Genomic DNA, 16099 nt, shown 5'->3' on the forward strand with positions numbered 1-16099 from the left:
TATACGCCGGGATCCGGAGTCATGGATGATCCTACGGTCCTGTGTCCTGGATCGCGAGCCCTGGATCGCGAGTCGTGGATGTGGTCCTGGATCATCGGTCCTGGATGGATATCCTCGTGGATTCATCTTCCTATTATACACACATGCATTTCCAAACATTTGGACTACCTATGTTGCAAATGTATTATCTTTTCAATTTACACCCGATCTGTGCTCCAAATTCCTCGACTTCTTCCAGGCGAAAGTCGAGGACATCCATCGGCAGCTCCTGGTGACTGGCCCTTCCCCTCTACCTGCACCTCAGGCACCTGGTAACGCACCTCAAGCGCCGCGCCTCTCCCACCCCAACCTCTCCTCCTTCTCCCCTGTGGATGCTCTCCAAGTGACCAAACTGGTCAGCTCGGCCAAGACCTCCACCTGCTCCCTGGACCCCATGCCCACAGCCCTGGTCAAGGACTGCCTACCCACCCTCTGTCCCTACATGGTGTTCATCATTAACGCTTCTCTGGCTTCTGGTATAGTCCCCACCAGCTTCAAAATGGCCTCAGTCACCCCCATACTCAAAAAACCTGGCCTGGACCCCGACGTCCTCCAGAACCACCGGCCGATCTCCAACCTTCCCTTCGTCAGCAAAACTCTGGAAAGAGTGGTCGCCGTACAACTCCATCTGTACATGTCCAACCATGAGCTCTATGAGCCCTTCCAATCCGGCTTCAGACAGCAACACAGCACTGAGACCGCCCTCATCAAGATCACCAACGACCTCCTCATTGCTGCTGACTCTGGCCGCCTCAGCATCCTCATCCTCCTGGACCTCTCTGCAGCGTTTGACACCATCTCTCATAACATCCTCCTCACCCGCCTCTCAGACCTCCTGGGTGTCACTGGCACAGCGCTGTCCTGGTTTACATCCTACCTCCACAACAGGAAACAGTTTGTCTCCATCAGTGGCTCAAACTCACCCCCGGCCCCAGTCCACCACGGTGTACCCCAGGGCTCTGTACTTGGCCCCCTCCTGTTCACCATTTACATGCTCCCCCTCGGCCAGATCATCCGACATCATGGACTCAACTTCCACTGCTACGCTGATGATACCCAACTTTATCTCAGCACCACTCCATCCTCCCAGCTCCCCCCTCAGTCTCTCATCAACTGCCTGCATGACATCAAGACATGGATGTCCTCAAACTATCTGAAGCTGAACAGCGGTAAAACAGAGCTCATGGTTGTGGCACCCAAGGCACTGCTCCAGAAGGTTGGTGACTTCGTCCTTGAGGTCGACGGCTGCTCCATCTCCCTATCTCCTGAAGCCCGCAACCTGGGTGTGATCCTCGACTCCACCCTTTCCTTCCATTCCCACGTCAAGTCTGTAACCAAATCGGCTTTCTACCACCTGCGGAACATTTCCAGACTCCGACCATCACTCTCGGAGTCGGTTGCCGAGACCCTGGTGCATGCATTTGTCACCACCCGCTTGGACTACTGCAATGGTGTCCTGTTCGGGGTTCCCAACAAAACCCTGGACAGGCTCCAGTATGTCCAAAATTGTGCAGCTCGGGTCCTCACACACACAAAGCCCTGGCAGCACATCACTCCCACCCTCATCCACCTCCACTGGTTGCCGGTCAAGTTCCGCATAACTTATAAAGTCCTCCTCCTGACCTACAAGTCCCTCCATGCCCTTGCCCCCCAGTACCTATCGGACATCCTTCACCCGCATGCCCCACCCCGGAACCTGCGGTCTTCAGACTCTGGCCTGCTTACCACCCCCCGCACCAAACTGAGAACCTTCGGGGACAGAGCCTTCAGTGTGGCAGCCCCCACCCTCTGGAACGCTCTCCCTGCGGAGATTCGCAACATCCCCACACTTGACGCCTTCAAAAGGGCCCTCAAGTCCCATCTGTTTGCCAAGGCTTTCGGCCCTTAAATCTATCTGTTGTTTTGTCTGTCTGACCTTTGTTTTGTTTGTGCTTGCCCTATTCCTGTAAAGCGACCTTGGGTCCCTTGAAAGGCGCTATAGAAATCCCAGCTATTATTATTATTATTATTATTACACACGGCATCTATTGCACGTCTGTCCGTCCTGGGAGAGGGATCCCTCCTCTGTTGCTATCCCTGAGGTTTCTCCCATTTTTCCCTTTAAACTGGGTTTTCTTCGGAAGTTTTTCCTTGTACGATGTGAGGGTCTAAGGACAGAGAGTGTCGTATTATCATACTGATATTCTGTACACACTGTGAAGACCACTGAGACAAATGTAACATTTGTGATATTGGGCTATATAAATAAACATTGATTGATTGATTGATTGATTGATTGATTGATTGATTGATTGATTGATTGATTGATTGATTGGTACTGCCAGCCCCCCATCAAGCCTCCTTCATTGAGTAGTGGACATTTTGAGTCTAGGCCGCTTGTTGTTCCAAATACATTTTGAAATTGCCGACTGTAGTTTCTGCCAATGACCATTGGGGGGTGATAAAGGAAGCATTGAACTGATCAAATTAACTCTAGGCAGTATATTCATTTTAATTATTGAAGCTCTGGCTTGTAGTGAGTTGGGCTGGCTCGACCACCTATTGAGGTCCTGGAGAACCTTGTTGTACGTGTCTGTATAATTACTCTTTATAGTCTTGTTAAGGTTTGGGAATATTTTAATACCAAGATATTTGAAATGTTCTACCACAGGAATGTTTGCAGGGAGAATAGCTGATTTGGCAGCGTCGTTGAGAGGCAAAAAGGCAGACTTGGGCCAATTCATCTTAAAACCTGATAGGTGGCCAAATTCCTCTATTACACTAAGCAGACGAGTTGTAGACGTTGAGAGGTTCCGCATAAAAATCAGTACATCATCCGCATACAGGGCAATGTGATGAAGCGAGCCTTGGATAGAAATGGGGATGATATCCTGTGATTGTCTAATACATTGGGCCAGTGGCTCGAGCGAGAGGGTGAAGAGCCCTGGACTCAAGGGGCAGCCCTGTCTGGATGACCTTGCTACAGAAAAAAGCGACAAGATAGTTTTGCCTGTTAAAATCATTGCTGAAGGGGCAGAATAAAGTACTTTGATCATATGGATGAACCCCTTACCTAATCCCATAGACTCTAGAACAGCCCATATGTATGACCATTCTAGCCTATCAAAAGCCTTCATAGCATCCAGAGATAATACAGCCGCTGGTGTTTTATCATCTTTGCTAGCGTCAATGATGTGCAGCAATCGCCTGAGATTGTCCGAGGCTAGGCGACCTTTTATGAAACCGGCTTGGTCACAGTGAATTAGAGATATCATAAAGTTCTGTAAGCGACGAGCCAGGACCTTCACGTACATTTTAAGATTGGCACCAAGTAGGCTTAAGGCCCTGTAGCTGTTACAATCAGATGGATTTTTATCCTTTTTTAGAAGTAAAGAGATAAGAGCTGTATTAACATCTCTGGCAAAACTACCCCGTTCTATTGAAAATGCAATCATGGAAAGCAACAGCGGGCCCAAAAGGTCAAATAGAGCTCTGGGTAGACCCTCCAGAAAAACGCGGGCAAAAATCATTGATTATGCGGGCTAAAATCCTTGATTATGCGATCAAACATGCAGGGTTTTATGTGATTTTATGCGGTGAAATTGCGGGAAGTTGAAAAATATGCGGAAAGTTGCGAAATATGCGGAAAAAATAAATATTGGGCTGTCTTATTTATTTATTCTCTCTCACACACAACCTGCCACTAACGTTAAACTCCTTTACTATTCAATTAAACACATGCAATGTTTATTTATTGTAAAAGCAATTGGGCTATTTTAATCACACTCACACACACACACACACACACACACACACACACACACACACACACACACACACACACACACTCACACTCACACTCACACTCACACACACACACACACACACACACACACACACACACACACACACACACACACACACACACACACACACACAGTTTCCCCCCACTTTCATGCAAAACATCGGGGTACTGCTTTGCCCGGTCTTTAGCAGAAATGTTCGTCGGTAAATGAGATGGATTAGATTTTTCATCGTGTGAGCTCCACACGTTCACTCTACGGTGTTGTTTACCTTCTGTGATGCGCGAGCTGATGACGTCGCGCATCATCATCACTTCACGTCAAGATGAGTTAACTTTTTTTTCAACTTTGTGTGGAAAAATGCGGGGATTATGCGGCCTTTTGATAAATTTGCGGCTTTTTAAAAATCTGCGCCATTTTGCTGATTATGCGGAAAATTCTGCGATCGCAGAATCGCGTTTTTCTGGAGGGTCTATCTGGGGGGATGCCGTCCCACCCAGGCGCCTTAACGTTTTACATGTCGAGGACCGCTGCTTTAAGTTCCTCCAAGGTAATAGCCTCAGCCAATTGTTTGGAATCATCCTCTGTTAAGCATGGTAATTCCAGCTCATTAAGAAAAGCCTCATATTTAGTGTTATCAAAAGTGATTTCAGATCTATATAATTTAGAATAAAAGGATTGGAATGCATCATTAATCCGCTTAGGGTCGGTGGTTATCTCCCCTGGCTGGGTTTTGATAGAAGGGATGTCAGCGAAGTGTTCATCAGCACGAATTTTCATAGCCAGCAGGTGACTAGGCCTAGAGCCGTGGAAGTTGTAGTGTTGTCTTGTCCTGTGCATAAAAAATTCGGACCGCTGTCTAAGAATTGAGTTGATTTCTTTCTTAACTACCTTTAACCTTAAATTAAGCTGTTCAGTGTAATTCGTTTGAAGTGAAGCGTACACATTTTCTAAGATTTCCAATTTGGAGAGAGCCTTTCGCAGATTAGATGCAAATAGTGTTGAATATTCCTGATAAATCCCTTAATTGAGTCCCACACTATCCTAGGATCTTCGACAGATCCTACATTAAACTCTAAAAATTCGGTGAGTTTTGCCTTAAATTGTTTACAGAAATCATTATTTTTAAGCAAAGTTGTGTTAAATCGCCACCTAGGGGCCCGGGAAGAGAGTTTTCTTAGTGAGGCGGAGAGTAAGATGCCTTTGTGATCGGAGAGAGCTATTGGCAGCATGGAAACATCAGTACTGTCAAAGAGATGGGGTGAGGTGAACAAGTAGTCGATTCTAGAAAAGGTCTTATGTCTGGAGGAGAAGAAAGAAAAGTCTTTCGAAGAGGGGTTAATTGGTCCACTAGCCCTGTTTCGTGAGCCCACGCACACAGGGCGGAAGAAGCCCTCCTTTGGTCTGTTGTCTCAGAGGCTCCTGATCTATCTATAGCTGGGTCCCATACAGCATTAAAATCGGCCCCCACTATAGACGAGTAGTCTGTCAACTCTAACATGGCGGCAGTGAGCACATTATAGAAATCTCCCTCAAATGAGTTATATTATAATGAGCATATGCTGAGACCAGTGCAATTTTCCTATTAGAACATTCAACTTTTGAGATAGTTATCCGGCCTGTTGTGTCTGCCCATACATCAAAAAAAATTTATATTTAAATTGCGCTTAGCCACTACGGTCACTCCCCGGATCTTAGTACTTGCAGAAGAGGATGCTAGGACATGATAGAATTTGTCAGCCAGTCTTCCTGCGTCAGTCTTCAGAAGGTGAGTTTCACTCGAATGCCAAATCCACCTTTTTCCTCCTCAACAAGCCTAGGACACTGGTGCGTTTATGTGGAGCGTTAAGGCCCCCCGTATTCGAAACCAATATGTTTAAATTAGCCATTTATCAAGGTGAGCAGTGTGTATCAGTATAATAATAAAAGGAAAGCACAGAAATTGTCGAAAGGACCTGAGGTATCCCGCTCACCCGCAAAAAACCCATGAGCAAAAAGGTAAAAAAGGCCATTACATCCCCAACCGGCCCTCCCACAAAAAGAACCAAACAGTCCGCAACCAGAATAAGAACCAAGGGCTATACAGAATTGAGCCCAACAACATCCCATGTTAACATCAACCCGAAAAATGTGCTAGTGGGAAGATATAAAATCTAATTAGCAGGTTTCACAAATTGAACATGGATAGCAAAAGCTGCTAAAGATGTGTAATAACATCTAATAATAGTGCGTATATCAAAATAATGAAATTAAATATATACATCCTCAAATATACATATATCCATACATGCTCATAAAAAACAATGTAAATGTACAGCCAGGGATCTACAGATGTAGCGCTTCGTTTCAGACTCCTACCCGTGCGGGTCCGTGATCGGCACGGGGTGGGCCCCTGCTGAAAAGGAAAACCCCCCCGCTGGACTTGAAACGCCCCCTTGATAAATACATTTAATTATAATGAAACCAGCTGCAATGGATCATGGATCCACCAGGGGGAGCTGTGAAAAGCTGCCACACTGGAACTCATGTGAAATAAACAGCTGATCTACAGGTATCTGATATAGCGGGTATTTGTTAAGATCCATATGTCACGGATAGGATCATATTCTGTGCTAAATAAGAGACATGTAATCATTTACTAAACATCACCATGTTTTTATTTAGCAAAATGATGTTTAATTCACGTTGGCGTAAATACAAAACCATCGCTAGGTTTTTAGACCAGGAAATGCATCCAGACTCAAACAAACGATTTTTAATCATCATCCTCACGATCATTTAATGTATCATATGTTCGCGAGTTGAAATGAATGCACTAAATTTAATCCACGTGAGTTTACAACAACAAAAATAATCGCTTTGTTTTTATATCACATCTGACCGGAGGAAAATGCAGCGGCTCTCACTACCGATCATCATAATCCCACGGGCAAACAATAATATGTAGTGTTAATAGTTTACTGTATTATTAGTGTCTAATATTACTGGGGATTTCGGAATGGTACTGGATTTTGATTTATTGTATCGGCTTCATATCGCAATATATTCCCGAAGTCTGAAATGCAAAAATGTCCCACATTAGGGCAATTCACCCTACATTTAATCATTCAAACAAAATCATATTTCGTTTATTTTGAACGAAATAAATGTGGTTTAATCCACATAATTTAGGCCTACTGTGTTAATTGTTTACTGTAGTATTGTTTAACTTGAAGGTGCCTGATGCAGAGTCCTGCACGGGTCTGATTTTCAAGACCCGCTCCCGCCCCGCGACGTGCAATACCGAACCCGCCCCGCTACCCGCTACCTGATGTGAACATTTCCAGAAGAACTCTAGCTTGAATGGCCTGTGTATGTATACAGTAGGCCTACAGTACAGCCCAACCATGTACACCTTACTTTTTTCCCGTCCAAAGTTTGAATTGGATAAAGGTAATGGTTATCGATGGTGCTTTTATAGCCTATTGTATAATAACTGTGTGATTTATATTGCTTTTCAAATGCATATATGGCCACCCATTTACACGGCCCTTCCCATCAAGAATATGAATAGAACTTAGTTAGATCACTTTATATTTCTGCAAATTAATTTTTAATCACACACGTCTCCCCGTCCCGAAAATGATAAATAAAATAAAAAGAGGAAACAATTTTCAAGTTCAGTTTTCAACGTTTTTAAAATAACTGACATAACAGACACCATAATGTAGGCCTATCTGCTGCGGAAACCAGGACGAGCTCCTCAGTCTCTCATTTACCCAGCTCCTGATGTTATGCCACTGGTCAATGTTCAGATTTGGGAACCAATTGGAAACACAGGGCTCAATCGTTTTCAACCTCTTGACGGGAAAAAAGGAAGGTGTAAATGGTTGAATGATGAATAAACGGTGAGGAGGGGTACAGTATGAATACACTAGATATACACAGCAGCCCAGCCTGTGAGCAGTATGAACACCAATGAGCGCTAAGCTCGAGATACCAGCGAGTCGAGAGAGAGAATGATATCTGCATTTTCTCTTTTGGTTTGATTAGGACACTGGGGATTGTGTTTACAAACATTGACCAGACCGTTCACCAGCCCCCACCCCCCATGTTGCCTATGCTGTCCTGTGTTGCGAACTCTTTGTTTAAAACGAATTGGCCTTCGGAATGTGTGGAGGAAGGGTCACATTCCACAGCTCTTCCCCCCCACTCTGTAGGTTTTTGTTTGCATATTTCTATGCCGTAATTCATACTGGTCCTCTCACGCACATACATTCTCCTTACAGTATACATACATAGGCTATATGAGTCTGTGTACCTACGGACCATTTGTTTTTCTTTATTAAAAAACTAAACAGAAGAGCGTCTGAGAGGCGTTTTTGTCCTTTTGCTTTTTACCTTACTAAATGGTCTAATGGTCAGGGGGGGGGCCCGCGAAACTCGCGGAAGTGATTTCAAAACAAAAAGCACTCGTTTGCTTGGAACAAAGAAAACGGCCAAGACACACATTGAGTCCAGAAAATGAATGTTATTAAGGGCTGTAAATATAATAAGCATGTGTCTAAAATTGACAATAGGCTTATTATATTTACAGCCCTTAAGATACACTTTTGTGTTTAACAGCTGACCACCATGACATACTTTGTTTTAGTAGATTTCGCATGAGAGCAAAATGTATAAATATGAGCATTAAATTATATGAATATGAGAACAAAATGCATGAATGTGTGCATTGAAATATGATAATATGAGAGCAACATTTATGAATGTGTGAGTGTAAATATATACGTGTGTAAGAGTGAAAATGTATGTTTGTAAAAGGAGAATATATGTGTGTAAGAGTGAAAATATGCTGCATTGTGAATGTCCGATAGTCCACCATTTCCACCGGAAATATCAAACATTTAATAAAAGTGAAAAACAATGAACAAGACTTAACGTATTCATCATAATTAATTATATTTATTTCGTATGGATGTAGGATTTTTGACTTTGTTTAGAGCAGTGAACTTCTACTATATGAACATTTTGGACCCAAAATCACAACAAAAATGTAAAAACAGATTTTGAAAATGATATTATTTTTCATATAGGTTACACAAACATACACAACGAAACCATTTAAAAGCTGGAAATATATACATGGGATGTCACTATGATAATGTGAAAGTTTGATTGAGGTAGCATGGGATTTCATTCTGATAAGGCAAAAGTGTTATTATAATTATTATATATATATATATATTATATATATACACATTATGTACAAAAATCAGTTTTTTCTGTCTTTATCTGTGCCACGCTTCAAAGTGGTTTCTGTCAACTACGACACAGAGGGCAACATCACAGATTCCTCCTCCTCCATTTCAAAAAACAAGCTTAAAGCTTGACTCACGTTCAGAGTTCTCTTCATCATAGTTGAATCTTCAAAACTCTAAATCTATCGAACTATATCTAAATTCTCAATGTTTGTCTGTCACTTTACTTCAATCGCAGTCTCCCGCCGCCTGTCTTCGTATATCTTCGTCTCTCTCCATTTCCCGCCGTCTCTCTTCGGTTCCCGCTGACCCTCTTCGTCTCGTTTCGTATCACTCCGTTTACCTGATTACCTCACCCCCTCCCTGGTAAATACATCCTGTTGAGCAGAATCTACAGTTTCCAGTATTTTCCGTTTCGTAAAATGATAAAATACGGCGAAGATATTAAAATATGTGCTTCCATTATTCATACTTCTGAAATATATCTGTATTAATTTTATATCATCGTATCTCCGTGTTTACTGGGTATTTTTGCATGAAACAAAGACTGGCATATAGTTTCAAGCCAGTACTTTCGACAGAAATACACATATACATCCTGTTGAGCAGGATCTACAGTTTCCAGTATTTTCCGTTTCGTAAAATGATGAATAAGGCGAAGATATTCAAAAATGTGCTTCCATTTTTCATACTTTTGAAATATATTAACTTTATATCATTGTATCTCCGTGTTTACTGGGTATTTTTGCATGAAACAAAGACTGGGATATAGTTTCAAGCCAGTACTTTCGACAGAAATACACGGCAATGTTGTCCGGACTGTTGTTTTTATGCGGCACCAGCTTGAACAGGTCATGTGATCTGATCACGCCGGCGTGACGGTAGACTCCAAAGGGTTAATATTAAATACATATAAGTATTTTTACAACTTGTATTTAGAAATACTCTGTTGTAATTATTGATGCATAAATGTGTTCATCCATTCAATGTGGCATCTGCTATAATGGGGTTAATGTATGATATTACTTAATAATACAATACATTATAATATATGATATGATAATTACATTTTAGTTTTATTCATTTCTTATTTCATAGTTTCTCATTATTATTATTTGTATCGCTCATCTTATTTTTGATTTTATTAATCTGTGTGAATCTGTGCTGTCCTGTTTTTCACTCTCACCCTGTTGCTGTTTGAACTACTGAATTTCCCCACGGGATTAATAAAGGTCCATCTTATCTTATCTTAATGTATAAGTTCATTTACTTCAATCTACTGTACTGTGTACAAACACCCCAACAATATTACAAGACATATACTGCATAAAGCCAACTATATACTTTATTTGATCTAAAATATTGATGTTTCTCCAACACCCAGTTGTCTTTGTGTATTTTGTGAATGAAGCGCCATCTCATGGTTAAATCCTGTAATTGAACAAATGGGGAAATTGGGCAACGCCCTCTAGCAATTTGGCAACACCCCCAGCCACTGGTATCCGCTGGGCTTTTGACTGGGACACACCCATTTGAGTCTGATTTGGAGTGCTACATCTGTATGAATCATTAAATGATTAATGTAGTAACTCAACTAGCAGACCGACAGTAACTTAACGTCAAGAACGTAGCAGATATAACTGAGCTTACGGTCAAGTGTACTTATGCAGTAGCTGCCCGTTAACCTGGCGTAACGTTACTGACAAAGCTAATGAATATAATTGCATTTAACAAGTAAGTGTGCCAAAGCTACAGTCCCAAAAGAACAGAGAGGGGAAAAAAGGATCCCTTGTAGATAGATTAAGCCGGCCTATTAACGGAGCTAACATAGCGAGCCACACATAGTCAACACAGTATTGCTACAGGCCCAGAATAGCCTGCTTCGTGTGTACAGGTTCATTATAAAACACATGAAACCGGGTGTGCTAACGGCGCTAATACAGCTAGCCGCATATCAGGGTTTCCGTTAGCCGGTAATTACTGGTTTTTAGCTGGTAAAATTTATAAAAAACCGGTAAATTCAAAACCTGACGGTCAAAATGTCTGGTAATAATTAGGGAGGCTCCGATCGATCGGCCGCCGGTCATTATCGGCCGATATTCACTCTTAATAGTTTGATCGGTGCTCTCTATAAAGGCCGATCAGGAGAGCTGGATCTGATCGATATGGACATAAACGCGAGTGAAGTGTAACCGGAGCGAGAGAGAGATCAGATCAGCTGCTGAGTCTGACCGAGACACGCAGCTCTGCATAATCACCTGAAGCCCCGCCCTCTGTTTAGCGGGCTGCAGGAGCTGCATGAGAAACTGACGGGCTGTCAGGAGAGAGAGGGAGGGAGAGGGGAAAAGAGAGGCTCCGTTTCTCCCGTGTTATTATTCAAAGTTGATGTAAACTTCTGAATAATGTACGTTATCTACTACAAGTAGTTTGTTTGAATGTAATAATTATGTTGTTTGTGGAATCATTTATTGAAAAATGAATCTGAATTTTTCGATCTGTTACGATTATAAACTGAAGCAATATAAAAATGAGCCCCGTGAACTGAGTTTTAAACTGAAGCATATCTGCTCATAGTCCGGTAATTACCTGCTAACGGAAACTCTGCTACACAACTATTATTATTATTATTGAAATATGACCGGTAAGTTTCAAATTAGTCCGGTAAAATAAATTCTGCCCGGACATTTGACTGGCGAGAAAAAATCCTAGCGGAAACCCTGCCGCATATAGCTTCCATGGATAGTCACTGTCACTAGGGCTGCAACAAACGACTAATTTGATAGTCGATTAATCTATCGAGTAATGAAACGATTAATCGACTATTCGGACTATTATGCCTTGCACAATTTCTCAATCGCTCTTATTTATCAACTTTTAGATTTAGCTTGAGGTTGTTTTAGGCATGTGGAAACTAACAATGAAGACAATAAAGATGAATACTTGATTAAAAAATACATATTAAATTAACTAAACAAATTGTTTACAAAATGAACATTGCTTTTCATTTAAATTAAATAAATAATATTTCACATCAAAAGAAACAACAGTGTTTTAGCAAATAATAAATAATGTGATAACAGAATTGTAAACAGAATAGCTGAAACTTTAACAAACTAAATAACTCAGTTACCATGCCATGTTTATATAATTGAGTTAACTCCGTGTGTTGCTGCTAGCATATATAACACCTGACGTGGAAACGTTACTCGTGGATGGGGCTACAGAGCTGCTAGAAAGACAGTCGAACCCGGTGCATTTCTCCGTCTGAATGTGGAGCACTTTTGCTAAATGTTTAGACAAATTGCTCGTGTTACCGCCCTTACATACTAAACTCTTATTGCACTTTTGGCAACGAGCATCGAGACGGGTAAAGTTTAACCACACCTCGGAGCGGCGTTCTCTCCGCCATCTCCGCAGTGTGTTGCTGCATGTAGCAGCCGCGTGTGTGTAAACTGCCCCTCCCCCTCGCACACAGACCAGGGAGAGAGATCTCGTCTGATCGAAAATACATCATAGACGCATTTGTTTGTCTTTTTACATATTATAAACGAGCTGGCCACACTAAGACTGCGATATAATGTTTTTGTATCAATAATACATGACATATATTTTTTAAATGTCTCCAGTACCGATAACGTTGTAGCTTAACGGCGCGTAAAACGCACGTGATGACGTCACCAACGAATTGACGACTGAATTAGTTGGCAACTAATTTGGTAATCGATTTTAATCGATTAAGTCGATTAGTTGTTGCACCCCTAACTGTCACTACCCGATCCCCCGCCCCACCTGCAGCGCGCATGCGCGAGACGGTCCGCCACACCGGTCAACCCCGCACGGCAACCCAAGCAGGACACCCGACACAGCGCCCCCCGGCAAACCACAAAAAGAAAACCCGAGAGAGACGAGCCACCGCCACCACAACTCCACCACCACAACGCGACTCCACCACCACTCAACAACTCTTCCCACTGGGCTCCTCCACCCGGGGCCAAGCACACCGCCAGAACAAGTGAGAAACGGATCCAAACCCCGCCAGACAGCCACATGCCATACATTTTTGCATACATTCACAGTAAATATTTATTCAGTATCATAGCTGTCCAACAGAAGTCAAATCCACCCCTCTCCCACTCCGACAATGCACCCAACCCCAAACAAAAGAACCCGACAAAAGGAGTCGCCAAACAACAGCGAAGCCACACTGCAACAACAACAACAACATCCCATCCCCCTCGAGCCCTCCCCCCGCCAAAAGCCACCGCACGGAGCCGAACAAGGCGGACCATCCCGCACACGCGCACCACAGACCGGCAGGGCCGCAGACCAGGCAGCGACAGCCACAAAACAGTAGTCAGTTTACAGCCACAGGGCTTGGGCGATCTTGATGTGCAAACCTCTTACTCATTGCCAACATGAGGGTCGCTATGATCCGGTGAAATGGTCATCGGTGCAGCTTGCTCCTCTCCCAGCCGACCAGGAGAAGGGCGCTTCTCCAAAAACCGCTCCGCATCCACGGCTGAAGTGAAGAGATGAGTGGAGTAACCCATTCTAATCTTGAGAGTGGCAGGGTAAATCAAGAAAGCATCAGTTCCCTTTTCCCGTGCCAAAGCCATAGCCTGTGAGAATGCTCTTCGGCGTTTAGCTGTATAATCGCTGAAGTCAGCAGCGAAGCGGAGAGCTCTGTTACCGATTGAAGGGGGGTGATTCCTCGACTCACGGAGGATAGCTTGGCATGTGGAGAAGCGTAGACAGCAGAAGATAAAAGCCCGGGGCCGTTATCCCTCCGTAGGGGGGCGGCCGCAGAAGATTCTGTGGGCACGCTCTATTTTAGGTTTAAGTTGCTTCAGTGCGGGGAACCAAGTGGGTATCATGCGTTCCAGAAACTGCACCGGGGCGTCACCCTCCTCGCGTAGACCATACACCCGAATGCTGCACCTCCTATTATGGTCCTCAAGATCTGTTCGAAACCCAGCATCTTTTCTTGAACGGTGGAAAGGACGGTAGAATCTTTCTTAGAGCTATTTTTTTCAAAGCATCCAGCTCTCCTTCAGCTGAAGTAATCCTTGTCGTTACAGTTGCTAGCTCTGAGTGCATAGCATCAATCTTGTTAGCGACTTGATCGAAGCTAGCATCTAGCTCCTCACGTAGCAAGGTCCTCACCACTTCGGCGATGGATTTAATATCTTCATCTTTCAACGTTTTAGTCGATTTTCCCTTTGCCTCAGGCATTCTTATAGCTTTCCAACAGATAATTCGGCGTGAAATGACTTAATGTGTAATAATAGTGGGATGTTGTCGGGGAGCTCAAGACTCCCGCGGTCAACCGGACCTTTAAAAACATTCTTGAAATGTTTGGTGATAACCTTGTTAGAACATTATGCCCTACTGTTCTTAAAAAGGTTTTCAGCGGGACGTTTTATTTTGGTTCCCAGAATGTTCTCCTGAAAGGTAAGCTAACGCTCTCTAAAAACATTCTTAACATTTTTGGTGATAAGTTTCACAATGAAAAGGACGTATAAAAACGAATGTATGCATGCCAATATTATATATGCCAGTATTCATAATATCATTTGTGTAAAATATCCGAAAATAATCACACTTTTTCTGACTATAAAGGTTGTGTCTCGTATGTAGGTTCTAACTGTTAGATAAGCTATCTGGCCATGTGTGGTTTGTGAGGGCTGCGTATTGTGGAAATTGATGTGAGATATTGTACCAAAGAAGTGTGATACATGTGAAATGGCAGAAAGTCTTGTTGCAATTTCCAGACATTAAAAGAGGTCTGTTGAGTTCCCTGGTAATTATCAAATGGTAGCAGTTAAGTGAATACTGTTCAAGCAATACCTGTGTTTGTGTTTTATAGTGATTTCTCTGTTTTTATCCTTTCATAAATGTGAGGACTAAAATGGCGAGAGACAAAGGGCTGTAAAATAAGTTTTATTGCAGTGGGGGATGTCGAGGTATGCAACACAGGGTGAGTGGTGTGGGGAGAGGAAATTCTGTTTGAGATCTCTGGCAGGCCAGGTTTTAAGGAAATCTATGTATCTTGAATAAGTATATGTGTGAGTTTATACATTCCTGTGTGTTAATAGTTGAAGGAACAAAAGGTACATTTTTCCTCTCCAATATAGAGAGGTTTTTTATAGATTTCTGAAACAATGTTCCCTTTTTTGTTAGAAATAGATGAGCACAATAGTTTTTTCTTTGACTTTTTACCTGTTTATCAAAAGAGTGTTTTAAGCTATTTGTGAAGAAGGAAGATGCAGAATTAAGGGTGATTTCTGTTTGGAGTGTAAAGATTATCCCTGATAATGTTTTCTGGGTTAAACCATCGATAGGTTTTACAAATGGGGAGGGACATTTTCCTTGAGTTTTAATGAGGTGCCTCCTGCCGGCCTTCCCAACACCTGTGGCTTTCAAAGCTGCCAGGCGCTGATTTCCCTGTGAGATAGCGTTTTGGTATCTCCCCAATGAAACGCCACCCCTTCTTTGCACTAGGGAAATGTTTTTCTGGTTGTTGGGTCTCTCTTCATGCGCTGACAAGACGACAGGATGTCCGCAGTGCGTGAATAAGGGCGGGAGTACTCCACACGTTGCTTATATGATTCTTTGAATTGTATAGTAATGTATTATATTATATCGTATTGCATTATTACTACTTTGTTTAATTAAAACGGATTATTGTTTAACTGGTATCCTGGTGTCTTCTAATTCCTTCCCTGTTATGATTTCAAGCAGGACTCGTCAAAACAACACGTGGTGAGGAGTTGGGTTGCACCAGGAGCCAGCGGACGAAGCAGTCCAGGGGGGCACCTCGAAATACTTCTGACAACTAAAAACAGAGCTCTATACAAAAACACAGGTAAGCACGGATACCCGTTACACTCGAAATCTGTGATTTGGATATATTCAAATTTTTTAGAGTTGTCAGGAATATTTCTCAGTGTCATAGACTTTATGATAAAATAATGCAATGCATATATTAGTATAGGTAGGTAACGACGGACTACTGATCTTATAAGATAGTGTAATGCA

Source organism: Pseudochaenichthys georgianus, chromosome 5 (genome assembly GCF_902827115.2).
Source record: "Pseudochaenichthys georgianus chromosome 5, fPseGeo1.2, whole genome shotgun sequence".
NCBI lineage: Eukaryota > Metazoa > Chordata > Actinopteri > Perciformes > Channichthyidae > Pseudochaenichthys > Pseudochaenichthys georgianus.